This window comes from Lissotriton helveticus, chromosome 3_1 (genome assembly GCF_964261635.1).
Source record: "Lissotriton helveticus chromosome 3_1, aLisHel1.1, whole genome shotgun sequence".
Taxonomy (NCBI): Eukaryota; Metazoa; Chordata; class Amphibia; order Caudata; family Salamandridae; genus Lissotriton; species Lissotriton helveticus.
In genome coordinates this window covers 1,761,907,882-1,761,931,891 of record NC_136061.1, presented here as the reverse complement: position 1 = coordinate 1,761,931,891, position 24,010 = coordinate 1,761,907,882, and the positions used below count along the sequence as shown (strand labels likewise).

The following is a 24,010-nucleotide window of genomic DNA, read 5'->3' as shown; positions in this document are numbered from 1 at the left end:
CCTGATTCGGAACCGCCGGACCTATCGGAGGTCAGACTGTGGAAAAAAACTCGGAGAAAAAGGACCATCGGGAAAGGGCTGAGAGGCAGGTGCATTCCCGGGCCCCTGGGGGCCCCGGCGGGCGGGCCCGGGTGCTGCCTGGCCCCGTCTCAGCATGGCCAGACCTCGCGGGGACCTGCCTGAGCAAACTCTGAGGAAAAGGCCCATCGGCAAGGGGGCTAAGCAGCAGGTGCGTACCCAGGCCCCTGGGGGCCCCGGCGGGAGGGCCCGGGTCCTGCCTTCCCCTGATTCAGAATCGCCAGACCACACGGAGGTCTGACTGACCCTCTCCCTAGTAATCCGGAGGAAAATTACCCCCCTTTCTTGTAATCCGTGCACTAGAGGTGACAGAGGGGACCCAAGGCGCAAAAGTACCCGACCTCCTGGAGCCCTCGCTGGGATCCGGGAGGCAAATGGCACCTCATCGGGACTTCCAGGGAAGTTCGGCCATCTGGTCGCCCCCATTGGAAAGCATTGCGGGCGACCAGATGGCCGAGGCGATCCGGGAGACCAGATGGCCGAGGGGATCCTGGAGACCAGATGGCCGAGGGGATCCGGGAGACCAGATGGCCGAGGGGATCCGGGCGACCAGATGGCCGGGCACGAAAGGGACGCCATCCGGTCGCCCCGTGCCCCCACGAAGGAGGGAGCGGGCGCCCGGGGCATGGCGGGCCGGAGGCCCGGGGCCCCAGCCGGGCCACAGCCATGGAGGCTGCCAGGGGCCGGCGGGCCCTCCGACCCGGGGCCCGCTTACACCTTGACAAGCAGGGGAGGCCTGCAAGGGACCGACGGACCCCTGTCCTGGGCCCTGGGTGGAGCGGCAGCCCGGGGGACCGGGCCCAGGGCCGGAGCGCCCGACCCGGGGCCCCGACCGGGCCCCTGGACCCAGCCGGGGCTCCCAGGCCCGGAGGCACAGGGGAAGCCTCCCCGGGCCCGCCGGACCCCGTCCCGGGCACCCTGCCCCACGGCAGGACCCAGGACGGAGCCCGGGGTGGGGAGGCCACCCTCCCCGGGGCCCTCAGGGGCCCCGGATGGAGCTCCTGAACACAGACAAGCAAGGGGAGGCTCCCCGGGCACATCGGAACCCCTTTCCGGGCCCTTGGCAGTGCGGCAGGCTGGGAGACAGGGCCCAGGGCCTGAGCACCCGACCCGGGGCCCGCCCGGGCCCCTGGACCCAGCCGGGGCTCCCAAGCCCGGAGGCGCATGGGACGCCTCCCCGGTCCCTCCGGACCCCGTCCCGGGCACCCTGCCACGCAGCAGGACCAAGGACAGAGCCCGGGGTGGGGAGGCCGCCCTCCCCGGGCCCTCAGGGGCCCTAGCCACTGCTCCTGAACCCAGCCAAGCAAGGGGAGGCTCCCCGGGCACATCGGAACCCCTTCCCGGGCCCTTGGCCGTGCGGCAGGCTGGGAGACAGGGCCCAGGGCCGGAGCACCCGACCCGGGGCCCGGCCGGGCCCCTGGACGCAGCCGGGGCTCCCAAGCCCGGAGGTGCATGGGATGCCTCCCCGGTCCCTCCGGACCCCGTCCCGGGCACCCTGCCACGCAGCAGGACCAAGGACAGAGCCCGGGGTGGGGAGGCCGCCCTCCCCGGGCCCTCAGGGGCCCTAGCCACTGCTCCTGAACCCAGCCAAGCAAGGGGAGGCTCCCCGGGCACATCGGAACCCCTTCCCGGGCCCTTGGCAGTGCGGCAGGCTGGGAGACAGGGCCCAGGGCCGGAGCACCCGACCCGGGGCCCGGCCGGGCCCCTGGACCCAGCCGGGGCTCCCAAGCCCGGAGGTGCATGGGACGCCTCCCCGGTCCCTCCGGACCCCGTCCCGGGCACCCTGCCATGCAGCAGGACCAAGGACAGAGCCCGGGGTGGGGAGGCCGCCCTCCCCGGGCCCTCAGGGGCCCTAGCCACTGCTCCTGAACCCAGCCAAGCAAGGGGAGGCTCCCCGGGAACAACGGAACCCATTCCTAGGCCCTTGGCAGTGCGGTAGGCTGGGAGACAGGGACCAGGGCCGGAGCACCCGACCCGGGGCCCGCCCGGGCCCCTGGACCGAGCCGGGGCTCCCAAGCCCGGAGGTGCATGGGACGCCTCCCCGGTCCCTCCGGACCCCGTCCCGGGCACCCTGCCACGCAGCAGGACCAAGGACAGAGCCCGGGGTGGGGAGGCCGCCCTCCCCGGGCCCTCAGGGGCCCTAGCCACTGCTCCTGAACCCAGCCAAGCAAGGGGAGGCTCCCCGGGAACAACGGAACCCATTCCTAGGCCCTTGGCAGTGCGGTAGGCTGGGAGACAGGGACCAGGGCCGGAGCACCCGACCCGGGGCCCGCCCGGGCCCCTGGACCCAGCCGGGGCTCCCAAGCCCGGAGGCGCATGGGACGCCTCCCCGGACCCATGGAGCCCGTCCTGGGCATTGAGCCATGCCGTCGGCCTGGAGATGGGTGCCCCGGACGCCCGGGGGAGGTCTGTCTGGGACACATGGAGCCCGTCCTGGGCATTGAACCATGCCGTTGGCCTGGAGAAGGGAGCCCCGGACGCCCGGGGGAGGACTGCCCGGTACCCGTGGAGCCCTTCCCGGGTACTTTGCAACGCCGTTGGCCTCCTGGAGATGGGTGCCCCGAACGCCCGGGGGGTGGGCTGCCCGGGACCCGTGGAGCCCGTCCTGGGCACTCTGACCTGCTGTTGGCCCGGGGGAGGGACCCCAGACGACCGGGACCCGTGGAGCCCGTCCTTGGCACTCTGACAAGCCGTTGGCCTGGGGAAGGGAGCCCCAGACGACCGGGACCTGTGGAGCCCGTCCTGGGCACTCCTGTATGCCGTTGGCCCGGGGAAGGGAGCCCCGGACGTCCGGGACCCGTGGAGCCCGTCCTGGGCACTCTGAAATGCTTTGGCCCGGGGAAGGGAGCCCCGGACACCCGGGGGGGAGGACTGCCCGGGACCCGTGGAACTCGTCCTGGGCACTCTGACATGCCGCTGGCCCGGGGAAGGGTGCCCCGGACGCCTGGGGCCCGTGGAGCCCGTCCTGGGCACTCTGACAAGCCGTTGGCCCGGGGAAGGGAGACCTGGACGCCCGGAACCCGTGGAGCCCGTCCTGGGCACTCTGAAATGCTTTGGCCCGGGGAAGGGAGCCCCGGACGCCCGGGGGAGGACTGCCCGGGACCCGTGGAACTCGTCCTGGGCACTCTGACATGCCGCTGGCCCGGGGAAGGGTGCCCCGGACGCCCGGGGCCCGTGGAGCCCGTCCTGGGCACTCTGACAAGCCGTTGGCCCGGGGAAGGGTGCCCCGGATGACCGGGGCCTGTGGAGCCCGTCCTGGGCACTCTGACATGCCGCTGGCCCGGGGAAGGGAGCCCCGGACGCCCGGGGCCCGTGGAGCCCGTCCCGGGCACTCTGCCATGCCGTCAGCCTGGATGGAGCCCCGGACGCCCGGGGGGGGCGAAGGCCCGGGACGCATGGAGCCTGTCCCGGGCACTCTGCCATGCCGTCGGCCTGGATGGAGCACCGGACGCCCGGGGGACGACTGCCCAAGAGCCATGGAGCCCGTCCTGGGCAATTTGACATGCAGTTGGCCTGGAGGAAGGAAGCTCCGGGTGGCCTAGGGAGGTGTTGCCCAGGCATATCCCATCTGGTCCCCATGGCAGAGAACCACCAACCCTGGAGGGGTGTCCGGGCATACCCTGCCCCATAGTAATCCGGAGGCAAATTACCCCCCTTTCTTGCAATCTGTGCACGCGAGGTGACAGAGGGGACCCAAGGCGTGAAAGAACCCGACCTCATGGAGCCCTCGCTGGGATCCGGGAGGCGAATGGCACCTCATTAAGACTTCCAGGGAAGTTCGGCCATCTGGTCCCCCCCATAGGAAAGCGTTGCGGGCGACCAGATGCCCGAGGGGATCCGGGCGACCAGATGGCCGAGGGAATCCGGGCGACCAGATGGCTGGGCATGGAGGTGAAGCCGCCTGGACTCTTCCCCACCCCGTCCCCGTCCCGGGACGAATGCCCGGGACGCATGGAGCCCGTCCTGGCCACTTGACGTCCCGTCCTGGGCATTGAACCATGCCGTCGGCCTGGAGAAGGGAGCCCCCGGACGCCCGGGGGAGGACTGCCCGGTACCCGTGGAGCCCTTCCCGGGTACTTTGCAACGCCGTTGGCCTCCTGGAGATGGGTGCCCCAGATGCCCGGGGGTGGGCTGCCCGGGACCCATGGAGCCCGTCCTGGGCACTTTTACATGCCGTCGGCCTGGAGGTGGGTGCCCTGGACGCCCAGGGGAGGCCTGCCCGGGACCCGTGGAGCCCCTCCCGGGTACTTTGCCAATGCCGTTGGCCTCATGGAGATGGGTGCCCCGGACGCCCGGGGGGAGGACTGCCCGGTACCCGTGGAGTCCTTTCCGGGTACTTTGCAACGCCGTTGGCCTCCTGGAGATATGTGCCCCGAACGCCCGGGGGGAGGGCTGTCCGGGGCCCATGGAGCCCGTCCTGGGCACTGTGACATGCCGTCGGCCTGGAGGTGGGAGCCCCGGACGCCCGGGGGAAGGCTGCCCGGGACCCGTGGAGCCCTTCCCGGGTACTTTGCCATCCCGTTGGCCTCCTGGAGATGGGTGCCCCGGACGCCCGGGGGGAGGTCTGTCCGGGGCCCATGGAGCCCGTCCTGGGCAGTGTGACATGCCGTCGGCCTAAAGGTGGGAGCCCCGGACGCCCGGGGGGAGGCTGCCCGGGACCCGTGGAGCCCTTCCCGGGTACTTTGCCATCCCGTTGGCCTCATGGAGATGGGTGCCCCGGACGCCCAGGGGAGGTCTGTCCGGGACACGTGGAGCCTGTCCTGGGCATTGAGCCATGCCGTTGGCCCGGAGAATGGAGCCCCCAGACGCCCGGGGGAGGTGTTGCCCAGGCATATCTCATCTGGTCCCCCGGGCAGAGAACCACCAGCCCTGGAGAGGTGTCCGGGCGTACCCTGCCCCTAGTAATCCGGAGGGAAATTACCCCCCTTTCTTGCAATCCGTGCACGCGCGGTGACAGAGGGGACCCAAGGCGTAAAAGAACCCGACCTCATGGAGCCCTCGCTGGGATCCAGGAGCCGAATGGCACCTCATCGGGACTTCCAGGGAAGCCCGGCCATCCGGTCGCCCCATTGGAAAGCATCGCGGGCGACCAGAGGGCCGGGATCGAAAGGACTCCCAGCTCCCCATCCATCCCAAGCCTTCGCGGTAGGGTTCCTGACTGCCTGCCCACGCAAGGCAGGGCTCTTGGACCCCGGCTGGGCCTCAGGCGCAGGTTGGACCACCGGAGCTCTAGGGCCCGGACGACCTGGGGGAGGAATGCCCGGGACCCGTGGAGCCCGTCCTGGGTACTTTGACATGCCGTCGGCCTGGAGGTGGGTGCCCCGGACGCCCCGGGGGAAGCTGCCCGGGACCCATGGAGCCCGTCCTGGGTACTTTGACATTCCGTCGGCCTGGAGGTGGGAGCCCCGGACGCCCGGGGGGAGGTCTGCCCGGGACCCATGGAGCCCGTCCTGGGTACTTTGCCAATGCCGTTGGCCTCATGGAGATGGGTGCCCCGGACGCCCGGGGGGACGAATGCCCGGGACGCATGGAGCCCGTCCTGGGCACTTTTCCATGCCTTCGGCCTGGAGCCCCCAGACACCCAGGGGAGGACCACCGTGAAAACCATGGAGCCCGACCCGGGCACTCTGCCATACCGTCAGCCTAGATGGAGCCCCGGACGCCCAGGGGACGAATGCCCGGGACGCATGGAGCCCGTCCTGGGCACTTTTCAATGCCGTCAGCCTGGATGGAGCCCCGGACGCCCGGGGGACGACTGCCCAGGAGCCATGGAGCCCGTCCTGGGCAATTTGACATGCAGTTGGCCTGGAGGAAGGAAGCCCCGGGTGGCCTAGGGAGGTGTTGCCCAGGCATAGCCCATCTGGTCCCCATGGCAGAGAACCACCAGCCTCGGAGGGGTGTCCGGGCGTACCCTTCTCCCTAGTAATCCGGAGGAAAATTACCCCCTTTTCTTGTAATCTGTGCACGCGAGGTGACAGAGGGGACCCAAGGCGCGAATGTACCCAACCTCCTGGAGCCCTCGCTGGGATCCGGGCGGCAAATGGCACCTCATCGGGACTTCCAGGGAAGTTCGGCCATCTGGTCGCCCCATAGGAAAGCGTTGCGGGCGACCAGATGCCCGAGGGGATCCGGGCGACCAGATGGCCGAGGGAATCTGGGCGATCAGATGGCTGGACACGGAAGTGAAGCCGCCTGGACTCTCCCGACCCTGTCCCCGTCCCCGTGCCCGTGCCCGGGACGCATGGAGCCCGTCCTGGGCACTTTTCCATGCCTTCGGCCTGGAGCCCCCAGACACCCAGGGGAGGACCACCGTGAAAGCCATGGAGCCCGACCCGGGCACTTTGCCATGCCGTCGGCCTGGATGGAGCCCCGGACGCCCGGGGGACAAATGCCCGGGACGCATGGAGCCCGTCCTGGGCACTTTTCCATGCCTTCGGCATGGAGCGCCCCGACACCCTGGGGAGGACCACCCTGGAAACCATGGAGCCCGACCCGGGCACTCTGCCATGCCGTCGGCCTGGATGGAGCCCCGGACGCCCGGGGGACAAATGCCCGGGACGCATGGAGCCCGTCCTGGGTACTTTTCCATGCCGTCGGCCAGGAGCCCCCTGACACCCAGGGGAGGACCACCGTGAAAACCATGGAGCCCGACCCGGGCACTCTGCCATACCGTCAGCCTGGATGTAGCCCCGGACGCCCGGAAGACGAATGCCCGGGACGCATGGAGCCCGTCCCGGGCACTCTGCCATGCCGTCCCGACAAATTCGTACGGACTCCTAACCTTACGACACGGATCGGAATCGAGCCCTCTCTGACCCAGCAGTTTCAGGCGCCCGGGGGACGAATGCCCGGGACGCATGGAGCCCGACCCGGGCACACTGCCTTGCCGCCGGCCTGGATGGAGCCCCGGACGCCCGGGGGACGAATGCCCGGGACGCATGGAGCCCGTCCCGGGCACTCTGCCATGCCGTTGGCCTGGATGGAGCCCCGGACGCCCGGGGGACGACTGCCCAAGAGCCATGGAGCCCATCCCGGGCACTCTGCCATGCCGTCCCGACAAATTCGTACGGACTCCTAACCTTCCGACACGGATCGGAATCGAGCCCTTTCTGACCCAGCAGATTTCAGGTTGATTTGCTATATACTTTACGTACGATTTTATGGGGGCCGATTCCGATCCGGTACGTAAAAGCAAATACGACCGACATGTCGGACAACCACGTACACCCAGGGGATAGGACTGCCCGGGTCACATGGACCCCGTCCTGGGCACTCTGATCTGCCGCCGGCGCCGGGGATCGAACCGTGATCACCAGATGGGGATATCCCAAAAATCTGGCATGGATACGGCCCGCCAGGACAGGTTTGGGCACCCCTGCAATAGAGCTTCTTGATCACTGACTTGGGAGGCGGTGTTTGCCTCAACCATACTTCACTTAAGCCTAGTTGCACAACCAACTGTCTCAGGTTGCACAACCACTTGATCTTATTGCCTGTGTTGAGCAAGATGAGTTCATCTAGAACTGCAGCATAATTGTGGAGCTCCTGGGTCCTTCTCAAACGCACCCAAAAAAGTAGTGGGCGCAGACGCACTATATCTTTTATGGGACGCCTACCTAGGTCTAGCCGTAATGGGATTAACGGGGTGGAAACTGGGAGGGCCACCAAGTCTCGCATAAACTTGTTTTCAGACGAGGCTAGCTCTGTTATATTCTCGAACCCCCACAACTCGGATCCGCATAAAGCTGCCGGCAATACTTGACCATCATAGATTGCAAGGGTCGGTGCCACAGGTTTGCTCAACGACTCCCGCTGTTCCCTTAGAACCACCCCTGAGACTCTTTTGTGGTTTAACCAACTCCATGGGGACACCATTGAGCGAAACATTATTCCTGAATCTCTTGGAAGGTGAAATGGCCATAAGCTTTGTTTTAGAGGTGTTGATGGTGAGGCCTCTATCAGTGCAAAACACACTAAAGCGGTCCAAGAGTTTTTGAAGACCTATGGGGGATTTAGAGATCAAGATGGTGTCATCCGCGAAGAGTAGAGTAGGTGTTTTTTCCCCCGCCAGGGATGGGGCATCTGCCGCTTCCTCCCTCAGATGGTCCACCACTCCATTCACAAAGAGGGAGAACAGGGTCGGTGCCATAACACATCCCTGGCGGACTCCACTCCTCACGGGCACCCTTTCTGTCAGTTGTCCCTGGGTGCCCCATCTGATCCTAGCATAATTCCCCTCATGTAGCTTCACAATAAAACCCAAAAGTGGCCCTGGGAAGCCCATCTTCCCCAGAATATCCCACAGCCTTACACTTGGGACCAGGTCGAACGCCTTTTTGAGATCTATGAATGCCAGATAGAGGCTACCCTTGTTGATGGTCATGGCCTTCCAATAGATTGCAAAGAAACGGAAGACCTGGTCCATCGTGCCCACCTTCTGGCGAAACCCTGCTTGGAAGTGGGAGAGAACATGCTCCTCTTCCATCCAGACACCCACCCTAGAGATGATGACCCTGCCAACCACCTTCTGGATCACGTCAATCAGACTGATCGGTTTGTAATTGGCAGGGTCATCTCTTGCGCCCTTTTTATGCACTGTTACCACCTCTGCTCCCTTCCAAGAATCTGAGAAACACATGAAAGTGCCTAGCCACCTCTATTTAGATCCACATTCAAGGAGTGTCAAAAACGCTAATTGTCGTATTGACAAGGTACTTTTATTTATACCAATTATTTCATACTTATTTGGAGTATTTCAGAAGGAAAAAGTCAAAAGCAGAAAAAACTAATTTCTATATCACATATTTTACAATACATTTTTACATATATATCAACACATATACATTGTGAACTTAGGACATGTGATTGAAGCAAAAAGAGAAGAAAAACCGAAAATGAATCCAGAATTGACATTCAATATGGCCCACATAAAAACAGTACAGCAACAGTATTGTATTGTGGTATTGTGGTATACTTATATAGCGCAAACCTGTCACCTCCAAGGGCATCCTGGCGCTTCGACCCATGATCCAGCAGATTCAGCAGCCTAGCCTGTTCTAGGGAAGAGGTAGGTTTTCAACGCCTTTTTAAAGGCTAAAAGATCCTCAAGGCTTCTCAGGGATATTGGCAGGGAGTTCCAGAGTTTGGCCGCCGCTACTCTGAACGATCGGCCACCCATCCTCACTCTCTGGAAACGTGGAACTACTAGTAGCCTGGATGAAGAGGAGCATAAGGCTCGGGATGGAAGGTAGCAGGCAAACATTCTCTGCAAAGGGATTGGGCCCAGGCCATGGATAGCCCTGAACACAATGCACGCTGCTTAATAGCGAACGCGTAAATGGACCGGCAACCAGTGGAGTTCCTGTAGCGCTGCCGTTACAGAGCTGTAGTAAGGGCGGGAGAGGGCAAGTTTGGCAGCCATATTTTGCACCCGTTGGAGCTTGCCCAGAAGTGTTACCGGGGCCTCCAGAAGTAGTGCGTTACAGTAGTCGAGTCGACTTAGGATGGTACTTCGCACTACTTCGGGTCTGGCTTGCTCAGGGAGGAGGGGTAAGACCTTGCGCAGCATGCGGATCAACATCATGCACGTTGAGGTGGTTTTATTTACGTGCAGATCCAGCTGCAGGTTGGGCCCAAAAATAACACCCAGATTACGTGCCGATCATGCGGCTGACACCGACTCTGAAAATGACGGAGGCCAGAAGTCATCTGGGAGATCTCGGGGAACTCGGTCGTTGGAGCAGTACAAGACCTCTGTCTTAGTTCCATTGAACTGTAATGAGTTCAAACGGAGCCATTCCGCTGTAGCCTGCATGCACCGGTGGAAGGTCTCCAATGGGACTGCATCCTGTCCCTCCAGTGAAAAGACCAGCTGGGTATCATCCGCATAGTTAAATGCGGAGATCCCAAATGATTTAATGAGCTGGACTAGAGGGCGGAGGTAAATATTAAAGAGTATAGGGCTGATGGCTGAGCCCTGAGGTACTCCTTGTCCTACTCTCCGCTCCTCTGAACTGAAGGGGGGGAGCGAAACCCGTTGCTGACGGTTGTCCAGATAGGAGATTAACCAGTCCCTGGCCTTATCTTTGACCCCGCACTCTTCCAGCCTCGAAATAAAGGTGGGATGGCTGACCGTGTCGAACGCGGCCGACATGTCGAGCAACACCAGAAAGGCTGCCCGACCACTGTCGACTCGCGCCCGCAGATTGTCTAACACGGTCACCAACGCGGATTCCGTCCCATTAGCTGGGCGAAAACCGAATTGCGTCTCGTCCAGCCAGGTGTTCCCTTCTAAGAAGCCGGACAGAGTGCGGGTAACCAATTTTTCCATGATTTTGACTGGAAAAGGAAGCAGGGAGATTGGTCGGTAGTTGGAAAGGCAAACAGGGTCAAGCGTAGGTTTTTTTAGGAGCGGAGATACCACTGCCTTCTTCCAGCAGCCCGGTACCGTCCCTGTTTCAAACGACTGGCAACAGATGGAATGCAAGGGCTGGAAGAGATCCTCCTGAAACACCTTCCAGAGTTTTGGAGGAAGAGGATCAAGAGGCGAGCCGGATGAAATCGTTAGGGCTAGGCTGCCAAACTCCTCCAAGGAGGGAAGGGGAAAGCTACTCAGCTGGGGTCGACTGGCCTCAATCGCCGGAGCTCCCAAGCTGGGGGCCGGGTCCAAGGAGGGAGGGGAAAAGCTACTCAGCTGGGGTCGACTGGCCTCAAACGCCAGAGCTCCCAGGCTGAGAGCCGGGTCCAAGGAGGGAGGGGAAAAGCTACTCAGCTGGGGTCGACTGGCCTCAATCGCCGGAGCTCCCATGCTGGGGGCCGGGTCCAAGGAGGGAGGGGAGAAGCCACTCATCTGGGGTCGACTGGCCTCAATCGCCGGAGCTCCCAGACTGAGGGCCTGGTCCTCTGGTCGGGGTCGACTGGAAGGCGTGGCCGGAGCTTCCAAGCAGAGGTGAGCAGCCCTCTGCAGGGGTCGACTGGCCACCTCCTCCGGAGCTCCCAGACCAGTGGTGGACTTGACTGGGTCCTGCAAGCCCTCCAGGATTTTACGGGTTTTCTCCTCGAAGGCATCAGCAAGTGAGTCACAAAGAGCTTGCGATGAGGGGACGGCGCTGGCCACACACGTAGGGTGGGCAAGGTCCCTGACGATTTTAAAGAGGGCCTGTGCCTTGTTAGGGGCCTGATTCAAGGTAGATTCAAGATAGGTCACTTTGGCCATCTTGATCTGAGCCTTGTATTTTTGTATGGCGGTCCTGAATACAGTTTTCTCCGGGTCCAAGTACTGTTTCCTCCAGGCCCTTTCTGCGCGTTTACAGTCAAGTTTAAGCTGGCGTAATTCGCTCGTGTACCAGGGGCTAGCTTGATTCACCCTCCCTCGTGACTTCCGAAGGGGTGCAAGCTTATCCAGCGAGCTCGATACGGACTGGCAGAAGAGAGTATAACTCTCTTCAGCTGTGTAGCCAAGCTTAAAGTCCTTACCTAAGATGTTCGGCAGTGGAGAGGTTTTAAGAATTCGGGACCAAGGTCTCTCTAGCTTAGCTAGAGATATTCCAGCCTTTCGTGAGATATGGTCCTCTGAACAAAGAGAGAACATAATCAGAGAGTGGTCTGTCCAGAACTGGCACTTAATATCATCTAATGATACCCATAGTGGATCCGCAAATACTAAGTCCAGAATATGACCCTTCTGATGCGTGGAGGCGTTCACCAACTGTTCCAGATTGATATCCGTGCATGCTTGACTAAGGGAAAAGAATGCATTGTCCAGTGAACCGCCTGGCCACAGATTGAAATCACCAAGAATCAGTAACTTGGAGTGGGAGCTAGAGAGTTCGTAGATCAAGTCAATGAGGAGCGATATGGAAGGTGCCGGTCCCGGGGGACGGTAGCATAGGACACCCGAACAAAGTATCAGCTCCTGCTGTTTGACTGTGAAACCCATCAGTTCAAATCCCGGTACTTCTCGAATCTTTAGCTGGGAAAGGGTCAGCGAGTCTCTATAAATGAACCCGATTCCCCCTCCTCGATTGAGTAGGCGTGGGGTGTGACTGATTTTATAGCCTGAGGGACAGGCTAAGCCCAACTCAACCTCACAGTCCTCCCGAGTCCACGTTTCTGTGAGAAACAGGACATCGAGTCTTTCTGATTCGATGAGGAAGGCAATTTCCGTATAGTGCTTGCAGAGGGATCTGACATTAAGCAGCCCACAGGAGATTCGCCTCATAGTTGGTTGCCTAACCGGGTACTGACAGGGTCTGAGTCTGAGTAGCTCAGCCCGAGAGTAGGCTATGCAAAGTGGGCCAGAGGGGCCAGAGGTAGCGGCCCTAAGCGCGTCCGTTGCGCGAACGGGCGCAAACGGGCTTACCTCTGGCGCACCTCCGGCGCCCCTACGACGCACCCGCTGCGCACCGTCTCTGCGCACTTGTCTAACGGCCATCTTATATGGCCGGCGGGTATCGCGTGGGTCCTGGCAGGGCGAGTGGCTCTCCCTCACCCAAGATGGCGCCCAGTGAGGAAAGACCTTCTCCCCACTCCAAAATGGCGCTCGAAACCGGCGCGATGCTTCTACAGTGCCCCCGAGTCCCTTCTATCCCACAAATGTGGGTGTACAGCAGTTAGAGTGCGGGTAAGAGCTCCCTTAATTCCCCCTAAGCGGCGCAGGCAATTTAAAATTAAACAGTGAACATAACATTGAAAGCAATAATTCTGTACAAATGAGAATTGCAAAAAAGGGGCAAAAATGGAAATAAAGGAGTAGAAGCAATTTATGACTACTATTATAACCAGTAGTTACTGGTAAAGGGGACTTTATCTCAGTTACTCCTTTTGTAAAAGAGCCGACGCGTTTCGATGCCAGGGTAAAAGTTCCTGGAATCTCATCAGGGCGCTGTCAGTCTGTCAAACTTTTGGAAGAGAAGTGAATTCGTGGAATTGGATTCTAGCACGGGTTTCTTCACGTGCTGTAGTTACCTTTGATTAATTAGTGGAATCCTGTTGTGCGGAAAGGGGGGAGGCCACCTTCAAATAATTCATTAGTGGAAAGTTAAAAAATTTCACCAATTTGTCGTTATGGAACCAGCACTTTATTTCACAAGGGGATTAGTCACCAGTCGTGAACGCTTTCGTTCGCGCTTGGAATGAGCTGTAAATCTTCAGTGTAACTGTCACTGTTTCACCGGCGGCCCGAGGTCCGCTATATCCTTCCTCAGCCTTGCCTGAAACTTTCTGCGGTTGGATTTACAAAAGGAGTAACTGAGATAAAGTCCCCTTTACCAGTAACTACTGGTTATAATAGTGGTCATAAATTGCTTCTAGTCCTTTATTTCCATTGTTGCCCCATTTTTGCAATTCTCATTTGTACAGAATTATTGTTTTCAATGTTATGTTCACTGTTGCTGTACTGTTTTTATGTGGGCCATATTGAATGTAAATTCTGGATTCATTTTTGGGTTTTCTTCTCTTTTTGCTTCAATCACATGTCCTAAGTTCACAATGTATATGTGTTGATATATATGTAAAAATGTGTTGTAAAATATGTGATATAGAAATTCGTTTTTTCTGCTTTTGACTTTTTCGTTCTGAAATACTCCAAATAAGTATGAAATAATTGGTATAAATAAAAGTACCTTGTCAACTACGACAATTAGCGTTTTTGACACTCCTTGAATGTGGATCTAAATAGAGGTGGCTAGGCACTTTCATGTGTTTCTCATTTAAATATGGTCCAGCCTTTCCACCTGTCCTCTAGGGCCTGACTCCTTAGGTGCCCTTCCAAGAATCTGGCACAGGATAACCCTTGGAGATCAAATTCATTATTAGGGCGATTAGTCTGCCCCAGGCATCAGGATCACTCAAAAGAAGGTCCCCTGGTATCCCGTCCGGGCCAGCTGCCTTCCTAGGTGTCAGATGTCTAATGGCCACTATAACTTCAGAGGGCAGAAAAGGTTCTTCGAGCTCCGCTAGGGATTGGGTCCTGGAGTCTGAATCTGGGAGAGGTGAGTCTAATACTTCTCTCCCATCATACAGCGCAGAGAAGTGGGAATGCCATTGTTGTTCCGTTATGTGGTTAGCAATAGGTGGTACACTTTGCTGCCTAGCCTTGTTGATCAGATCCCAGAACAGCATGGCAATCTTCATGTCGGCAGCGGTTTTAAGATTCTGCCAATGTGTTCCTCCCACTCTCGTTTAGTCAGCACTATCGCCCTTGCATAATCCTTCCTAGCCGCTCTAACTAGTGAGGGATTCTTTTTAAGCAGGGCGACTGTTAACTCCTTCCGTTTCGCCTTACACTGGTCTGAATATCACGGGTTACTGGAAGTGGCCGGTTTATTGTTCCCTCTGCCCATTTTGTCCTGGACTACAAAGTATTGTCCTACTTCCTCTATCGTATTCTTGTAAGCCAAGGAAAATGGCGGCCCCTGGTCACTGCCATTTCTCAGTTCGAGATCCTCCAACTCTACTGTCAGTTCTGCAACATGCGCCCTAATCCTCTCAAGATTCCCTTCCTGGAGTTGAACCTTATCCCATTTCAACGTGCGATTACCATTGCAAGGGACAACCTCGCTGGTTGTCTTCATGGGGGCTTTATTCCCACTTCCCTTTAATTTACCCCACCTTATCTTCATGCATAAGGGGTTATGGTCGCTGTCCTGTGAAGGTACGACCTCCATATCTATTAGGTCGCACCACAGTGTGACATCCAATAGGATGTAATCAAGTCTGGACGGGCCATTGAGCCTATTAAAGGTCATTGCTTCATCACTGTCAGAGATTGTCCTACCATTTAATGCTCTTAAATTAAATTCCATGGTCAGGGCATTGATCTGAATTGCCCTTGCTGACCATTTTCTAATTGGAGCTAGGACAGGGCAGGGATAGACCATCTAGAGTCCTCCTCCTCTAAACCCAGGGGTTCGTCCCTAGATAGGGGTTCGAATGTGCAATTGAAGTCCCCTCCCACTAAGATTTTGGAGGTTGTGGGACATTTGGCTAATACCTGTTCTAGGATCGCCAATGTATCTGAGGTTGTGTCCCCCGGAGTCCCTCTAGAATAGATATTAAAAAGGTCTATCCTGCTCCCCTTGCTATGTCCTGGGAAGGAGATATGTAAGATATCCCTGGTCACTGGTTCATGAATGGTAATATCCCAGTTCAATCCAATTCTTACCCAGATGTGAAGTCCACCCGCCGGTCTACCCTTGCCACAGCTTGATGAGGGCACGAAGAAGGTTGCATAACCGTATTTGTGCACTGGGTGCAAGCTCCAGGTTTCTTGGAACATGCATACGTCGAACTTCTCGATGAACGCATTCCATTCTGGTAAAAACATCCTTTTTTGCAACCCAGCCACGTTCCAAGATAGGAAATAGATAACCCTGTGGCCTGTAGCAGACGAGCCAGAGGTGGATCCCTTATTCCCGCCCTGCTCACAGGAAACAGGCTCACTAATATCTTCTAAGGAACTAGCTAAATCCCGGGGTAAATTGGTGTCACCGATACCCCTCAGGATCTTTGTTTGTAGGGTAGCAACAGCCCCGCTGCTATCATGGAAATGGGGAGATATAAGGTCCGCTTTCCCAGTCGCACAATTGGTCGCAGCTATAGGAATCGTGTTCCCCCTAATTGAGAGACTTGGTGATAGTGCATGTCAATCCATCATATCCAGGCAGCTAAACCTATTCATGATCGGGAAGCCCCCCCAATTATCCCTACAAACTGGCTCTGTGGGTGGCTGCTCCCCCCGAGGCCCCTGATTCCAACCCCAATCTCGATGCCCTACTCTATGCCAGTTGCTGTTAACTCTAGGATCCCGAGTGGGCCCACTCATTGGGGGGTAGAAAAAGGACAGTCGTCTAGTGGCTATACCCTCAAACCTATCTTGTATGTCCCATGAGCAGACTTGAGCAGCAGTGTGTGGGTCCGCAAAATTAATTAACACACAATCTCCCCGGACAGATTTCCTCTGGTGCCCCAGCCATGCCACCCTCCTCACTGTCAAGATCTTACTTCTACGATGTGGGGGTAAAGGCCGGTTTTGGTTAAGATAGTGTCGGACCTTGTTAAGAAGCGACCAGTTGGTTTCCACATGGGGATCCTCCAATTCTGGAACCCCGTCATGACCACCACGTAGGGTGTGGCCTCCGCCATTTTTGTTTCCCTTTGGCTGCGTGTTGTGATCCCTGGGTGGAATGGCCCCTTCACCGGGAAGATCGTGGCCTGTATTGGATATACCTTCCTTTTCAACTCTCTTCTCAGCATCTGGGGCTGGATTAGGATTGGTGTTAACCACTACTGGTAGGGGATTTTTAGGAGCTTGTACATTAGCTTTTTTACTGCTTGATGTGTTGCTCCCACCTTTTTGGGCCCCCGGTGTTTTTTGGAAGATGGACTTGGTACAGAGATCGGCTAGTTGCTTTTCCATGTGTGATAACCTATTCTCAATAGGAGAGAGATAACATTTAAGGAGCTCTTCTACCTTCAACAAAATTTGGGTGTCAGCCACTTCCCTACTAACAATTCTCTCAACCGAGCTAGTTGGACCTTCTAAATTCCCTGCACTCCCAGTCTGTGTTGTAACATCACTGCCCTGAGGGTCCCGGTTTATGTTTGGTTTTAGGGTGACAACCCTGGTAGTCTTTTTCTGATGTCGTCCCCTTCCCCTCACTTTTTTTGATTTCTGTATTTTAGGGATGGCGCCCTCCCTCCTGCCCCTCAGTGTAGTAACGCTTGTGTCTTCCTGAGTGGGACTGATAACTAATTCCGGGGTCTTTTCCAAATCTGTGCTTAATAGCAAAGCACATGATAGGTGAGACACTGAAAGGTCTACCGTATTTGGTAAACTACATCTACCAACATGTACATCTGCCTGTACATCTATAAGACCTACAGCCTTAGATTGATCAGGAGTTTTGGCCGTTGCAAATGGACCCATAGAAGATCTTTTCTTTGCCAAGGCGAGGTCTTGGGATACCCTACGCTCCATTAATGTAATCCCTTGGTCTATGAAGGTGTTGGCCCTTATGATAAAGTTGTCCAAGGTGCCTGTTGATAGGGCCCCTCCTGCAGCAGTTTTGCTTCTGCTCCCTCAGGTAGACATTATTAGAGGTACAGATCACCAGTCTGAGCAGTATGTAACTATATAGAAAAGTATATAACGTTTACAATATGTACATACTGCAACTCACCAACCGAGACTAAAAGTGAACGTTAGAGGTCTGGCCCAGCCCGGCCTCCACCAACCTCTAACGGCTTTAACGGGCCTGCCCTTGGCCCGGGCTTTGCCCCGGTTTTCGTCCCGCGTGCGCGTGATTGGGCATATCTTAAATAGTTGATAGGAGGGCTCGAGAAAAGGCCCCAGCTGCGGCCAGTAGTGTTGATGCAAGGCCCGCTGGACCTTGCAGTTCGAGGTTCCTTTGTCTCCTCCTCCTGACGTGTGAGGTTCCTGTGCCCCGGTTAGAAGCAGTGGCAAGCAGTGGCAAAAAAGCGCTTGGACGGCAGACAGCACAGCACACACAGTCCCAGCCTAGGAGCGGCTCCCACGGAGCGGGGGCCGCGAGGCGTAATGTGCGGTCAGTGGGCGGGCTCGGGAAGAGGCCCCAGCTGCGGCCAATAGTGTTGATGCAAGGCCCGCTGGACCTCGCAGTCCCGAGTCCCTGGTCTCCCCCTCCTGACGTGTGAGGTTCCTGTTCCCTGGTTAGAAGCAGTGGCAAGCAGTGGCAAAAAGCGCTTGGACGGCAGCCAGCACAGCACACACAGTCCCAGCCTACGAGCGGCCCCCGCGGAGCGGGGGCCGGGAGGCGTAATGTGCGGTAATGTGCGGTCAGTGGGAGGGCTCGGGAAGAGGCCCCAGCTGCGGCCAATAGTGTTGATGCAAGGCCCGCTGGACCTCGCAGACAGCACAGCACACACAGTCCCAGCCTACGAGCGGAGTGTACTTGCGGACATCTTAGGCTCATAAATCTCCTTTCACACTTAAAAATTGCCTCTCTACTAAACTATCGGGAGACCTGCAATATCGCGCTGCACACTTTCTGACCTGCAATGTTCAATATTCCTTGAATGCCGTATTTTCACGGAGTTTGTACGACCCTACTGCCAGCCCCTCCCCAAAGGTGAGCCCGCTCCTGCCTCACCCGTAGGTCCAAAAGACTCGCAGCCAGGTCCTCAGTGCTCCGTGTATGTGCTCCTTGCTGTTTGCTTGCAGGGGGCTTTGTTTCTTTTTCCATTTGCCCGGATATTCCAAAAGTGCCCCGGGGGTCCCCGCCGTAGAACACCACGCTGCCGCGATGCTCGTACCAGGAAACACCGAAGCAAAACTCTTCCCGAACAAAGCCACACTCCTGAAAGGGGTCCACCCTCCAGAAAGTGTAGTGTAGTCAGGAGGATCTCGGCGGCCGTTCCCCTCAAGGCGAGATGAGGAGCAAAGTTCCAGGTTAACAGGGCAGGAGCTGGTGAGCCAGTGAGTGAGTTTCTTTATGTTGTTGCTCCTTAACAGTAGTAATCCTGAAAGGCAATCAATCAATCAATCAATCAGGTCATTTATAGAGCGCACTACTCACCCGTAGGGTCTCAAGGCGCTGGGTTGGGGGGGGGGTGCCGTTACTGCTCGAACAGCCAGGTCTTGAGCTTCTTCCTGAAGGAGAGGTGGTCTTGGGTCAGGCGTAGGTCGGTTGGGAGTGAGTTCCAGGTCTTGGCGGCCAGGTAGGAGAAGGACCACATTTTTTATTTCATATATAGGCAGTAACAGGTAAGTATGATTTACATATCCTTTTATGGATTGAAGGTCGTCATCTGCTGCATTCGAAACATTAGGCCATAAAGTTTTCTGTAGAAATTGCTGAAACTTTTTGGTTGTAGACAGCACAAGAGTTTTCAACAGACAGAAGTATCCAATGACAGGCAGTATTTGTTGGAGTAAGAAGAATGTCCATTTTCTGAAAAGGTACCTGGCTTTCGAGTTGTAAAATCGCGTCTGCATCAGTCGCAATTCCGCTCCACCAACGTGTACATGTAGTCTTGTAGTGACACTCTCACCAGTATGATTTCCTACATTACCCAAACAGCACTGCACTACGGTAAACCCTTAATCTACCTCCAGCGTGACCACCTACACTACCTATTCACCACTTTACTACCCTAAACCCCTAAATCTACCCCAGCACAACCTGCTACTCTACACAAACACCACTTTATTTACTAGAGCAGTACCCTACCATGACCCCCTACACTACACATGCACCACTGCACTACCTTAAACCTTAAAACGCTATCCCTAGCATGATCACCTACAGTACATAAACACCACTGCACTACGCTAGGGCACTACCCCAGTATGACTCCCTATAGTACCTAAACACCATTTCACTACTCTAAAGCTTAAATCTATCACAGCAGGACCCCTTACACTACTCAAACACCACTATATTACCCTACTACTGCATTTATAAGAAATATTGTTATTTGTCTAGAATCCCACAGTGAGTCTGTGCATTTAGAAATCACTCTGAGAGAAGCATTTTGGTATTTCATGTGTTTCCCAACATGTAATTCGTTAAAAACTTATTGTGTTCTCACATTTTGGTAGAATTAGAAAATAGTGATGGGTTATGTGTTTCCAAAATGCGTTTATTATTAATAGTAAAATGCAGTTCTGAAATATATGGAATGCATGCTTGATGTTTTTGCAGACAAAAAAGCACATGTAGTCTTGCAGTGACACTTCCACCAGTATGATTTCCTACATTACCTTAACACCATTGCACTACTGTAAACCCTTAATCTACCTCCAGCGTGACCTATTCACCACTTTACTACCCTAAACCTTAAATCTACCCCAGAACAACCTGCTACTCTACCCAAACACCACGTTATTTCCTAGAACAGTACCATACCACGACCCCCTACACTACACAAACACCACTACACTACCTTAAACCTTAAAACGCTATCCCTAGCATGATCACCTACGACGGTAAATAAACACCACTGCACTATGCTAGAGCACTATCCCAGTATGACTCCCTATGGTACCTAAACACCATTTCACTACTCTAAAGTTTAAATCTATCACAGCAGGACCCCTTACACAACCCAAACACTACTATAGGATCCTACTACTGCATTTATAAGAACTACTGTTATTTGTCTAGAATCACAGAGTGAGTCTGTGCATTTAGGAATCACTCTGAGAGAAGCATTTTGGTAATTTATGTGTTTCCTGACATGTAATTGGTTAAAAACATATTGTGTTCTCACATTTTGGTAGAATTAGAAAATAGTCATTGGTTATGTGTTTTCAAAATGAGTTTAATATTAATAGCAAAATGTAGTTCTGAAATATATGGAATACATGCTTGATATTTTTGCAGACAAATAAGTACATGTAGTCATGTAGTGACACTACCCCCAGTATGATTTCCTACACTACCCAAACACCACTGCACTACTGTAAACCCTTAATCTACTTCCAGCATGACCACCTATACTACCTATTCACGACTTTACTACCCTAAACTTTAAATCTACCCCAGCAGAACCTCCTACACTAACCAAACATCACTGTACTTTCCTAGAAAATTGCTCTAGCACAACCCTCTACACTAGACAAATACCATTGTACTACCTTAAAAGACTAATTCAGCACAATCTCCTACAGTGCATAAACACAACTGCACAACCCTAAACCCTAAATCTACCCCCAGCACGACCCCCTACACTACCCATTCACTACTGCTCTAAACTAAATAGTAAAACACTACCGCAGCACAATCCCCTACACTTCCCAAACACCATTGCAATATCCTAAACCTTAAATCTACCACAGCATGACAGTCTACACTACTGAGACACTACTGAACTACCTTAGAACACTATCCCAGTTTGTCCTCTTATACTACCCAAACACCAGTGCACTGCCCTAAACCTTAAACCTACCCGATCACAATCCCTTACACTACCCAAACACCACTGTACTTTCCTAGAAAACTAACCCAGCACAACACTCTGTACTACACAAACACCACTGCTCTACCTTAAACCCTAAACACTATCCGTATCATTACCCTGTACATTACATAAACACCACTACACTACCCTAGAACACTAACCGAGTACAACGTTCTACACTACCCAAAAACCACTGTACTACCCTACTATTCCATTTATAAGAAATATTGTTATTTGTCTAGAATCACACTGTGAGTCAGTGTCCATTTTGGAAAATTGAGAGAATGATGTTGTTACTTTATATGTTTGCAGATAAATAAATACATGCACTCTTGTAGTGACACTATCCCTAGGATCCTTCCCTACACTATAGAAAGGCCAGTGCACTACCCTATACCCTTAATCTACCTCCAGCATGATTACCTACAGTACCCATTAACCACTGCACTACCCTAAACTCTAAAACACTATACCAGCACGACTCACTACACTACCCAAACATGATTGCACTACCTTAAACCTTAAATCTACCTCAGCACCACCTCCTACAATACCCAAACACCACTGTACTTTCCTAGAACACTACCCCAGCATGATCCCCTACATTACACAAACACCACTGCACTATGTTAAAACCTAAAACACTATCCCTACCATGATACTGTACACTACATAAACACCACCGCACTACCCTAGAACACTACCCCAGCACAACCTCCTAAACTACCTATTTCCCACTGTACTACCCTAAATTATAAAACACTATACCAGCACGAGCCACCACAGTACCCAAACACCATTACACTACCCTAAACCTTAAATCTACACTAGCATGACCCCCTACACTATCCAAACACTACTGCACTACCCTAAAACACTACCACAGCATGACCCTCTATACTACACAAAGACCAGTGCACCACTCTAAACTCTAAATGTACCCCTAGAATGACCCACTACACTACATAAACACCACTGTACTACCCTAAACACTACAACACTACCCAGCATGACCCTTTACGCTACTCAAACACCATTGTACAACCATATACTTTAAATCTACCTCAGCACGACCTCCTACACTGCCCAAATACGACTGTAGTATCCTAGAATACTACCACAGCATGACTCCCTACACTACCCAAACACTACTGAACTACCCTAAAACACTACCCCAGCACGACTCGATACACTACACAAACACCACTGCAGTACCTTAAACCCTAAAACACTATCCCTATTATGTTCCCATACATTACATAAACACCACTGCACTACCCTAGAACACTACCCCAGCACAACCTATTACACTACTCAAACACCATTGTACAACCCCAGCATGACCCTCTACACTACACAAACACCACTGCACTACCTTAAACCCTAAAACACTATCCGTAGCATGACCCCATATACTACATAAACACCACTGCACTATCCTAGAAGAGTATCCCAGCATGACCCCCTATACCATCCAAACACCATTGCAGTACCCTAAACCTTAAATCTGTTCCAGCATGACCTGTTACACTACCCAAACACCAGTGGAGTATCCTAAACTCTAAAACACTACCTTAGCATGATCCCCTACACTATTGAAACACTATTGCACTACCCTAAACCTTAAATCTACGCCAGCACGGCCTCCTACACTACTGAAATACCACTGTACTACCCGAGAACAGTACATCAGCACGACTCCCTACACTAGACAAACAACACTGCACTACTCTAAATTCTAAATCTGTACAGTTGCAAAACCATAGTGACTGTTTATGTACCATGTAGTAATGTATTTACTAAAGTAAAAGTGAACTAAGTATGAATTCAATCAGTGTCTTTCCTTATAGTATTGTGATCATTTAGTAAATATGCATGTACTCATACAGTGCTTCAGGTTTTAGTATTATAGAGTGCTTCAAACTGCAATGCACTATGTTTGTAGTGCTCTTACAACCTTCACAGTAGTGCTTCAGGCCTACAATGTTGTAGTCAGAATTTAAATGAAAAGTATTTGTATAGTAATAAAAATTTATAATTTTTTTGAGTTGTTAATAAATACTTATTTAGGTTTATTTTTTACAGATACTGTTTATCATCCGTAAAATAAAGTTATCATGCCGGAGAAACAAAGAAGAAGAAAAGGACCAGGGCAGAAAAAGGATACTTACTTGAAAAAAACTCAACCTCAAGTATTTGAAGACCAACATAATGTGGCTAAAAAGAGAAAAAATTCCGGTAAGACCACAAAAGACTTCATAAAAAATATTACTAGATTTAGAAAAAAAAAACAAATGTGGAAAGCAGTGAAAATGTTCCAAGCATAAAAAAAGTGCAAACTATAGGAAAGGAAATAAAGGCAATGAAAAAAAAAGGATACAGCTTATAGTAAAAGAAAAGAAAATCAATATAACGAATTGCGCCCAAAAATATTTTACAAAAGAGTTGTCCATAATTTACTAAAACATACAAAGAAATATAGAAGGAGAACACAATTTTATAAAAAGAAGAATCATATAGAATCCATTGTTGAAAAGGCTTTTGAAGTAAAGGGGAAACTCTTTATTTTAGTAATAAACAGAATTCGATCACTAGGAAAACAGAAATTAACCGAAGTAATTTTTGTGATTTTTTTTAGGGGAATGGAAACACTCTTCGAGTTCTGAGCCTTTTTTTAATGTAGAGAGTTATTTACAGAGCAACAATTTGTTGCATGAAGTTGACACCAGTGGTCGAGCTTATGAGGTTAAAAATGGTGGTCCACTTGAGAAAGAGCAAATGGTTCCTAGAAATGCAGAAGAAGTGATAGCTGATGAAGTTCTAGGCAGACGTCCTAAAGCCCCAGTGTACACTTGGGATTGTAGTAGTATTTGTAGTGTACGATAAGAATCTATTGATAAATTACGCAATTTCTTACATGCATATTGTAAAAAAAGTGTTAAACAAAAGATGAAGCTGTTGCAAGGACTAGACCCTTACAGAGTGAGAAAAT

At 53.8% G+C, this 24,010-nt stretch overlaps 1 long non-coding RNA gene across 1 annotated transcript in view; it reads left to right on the top strand.

The window, feature by feature from the left end:
- The window catches only part of LOC144825122 (uncharacterized), a 657,153-nt gene that overhangs the window by 113,144 nt on the left and 519,999 nt on the right, over nucleotides 1–24,010 (top strand). The window lies entirely within an intron of this gene.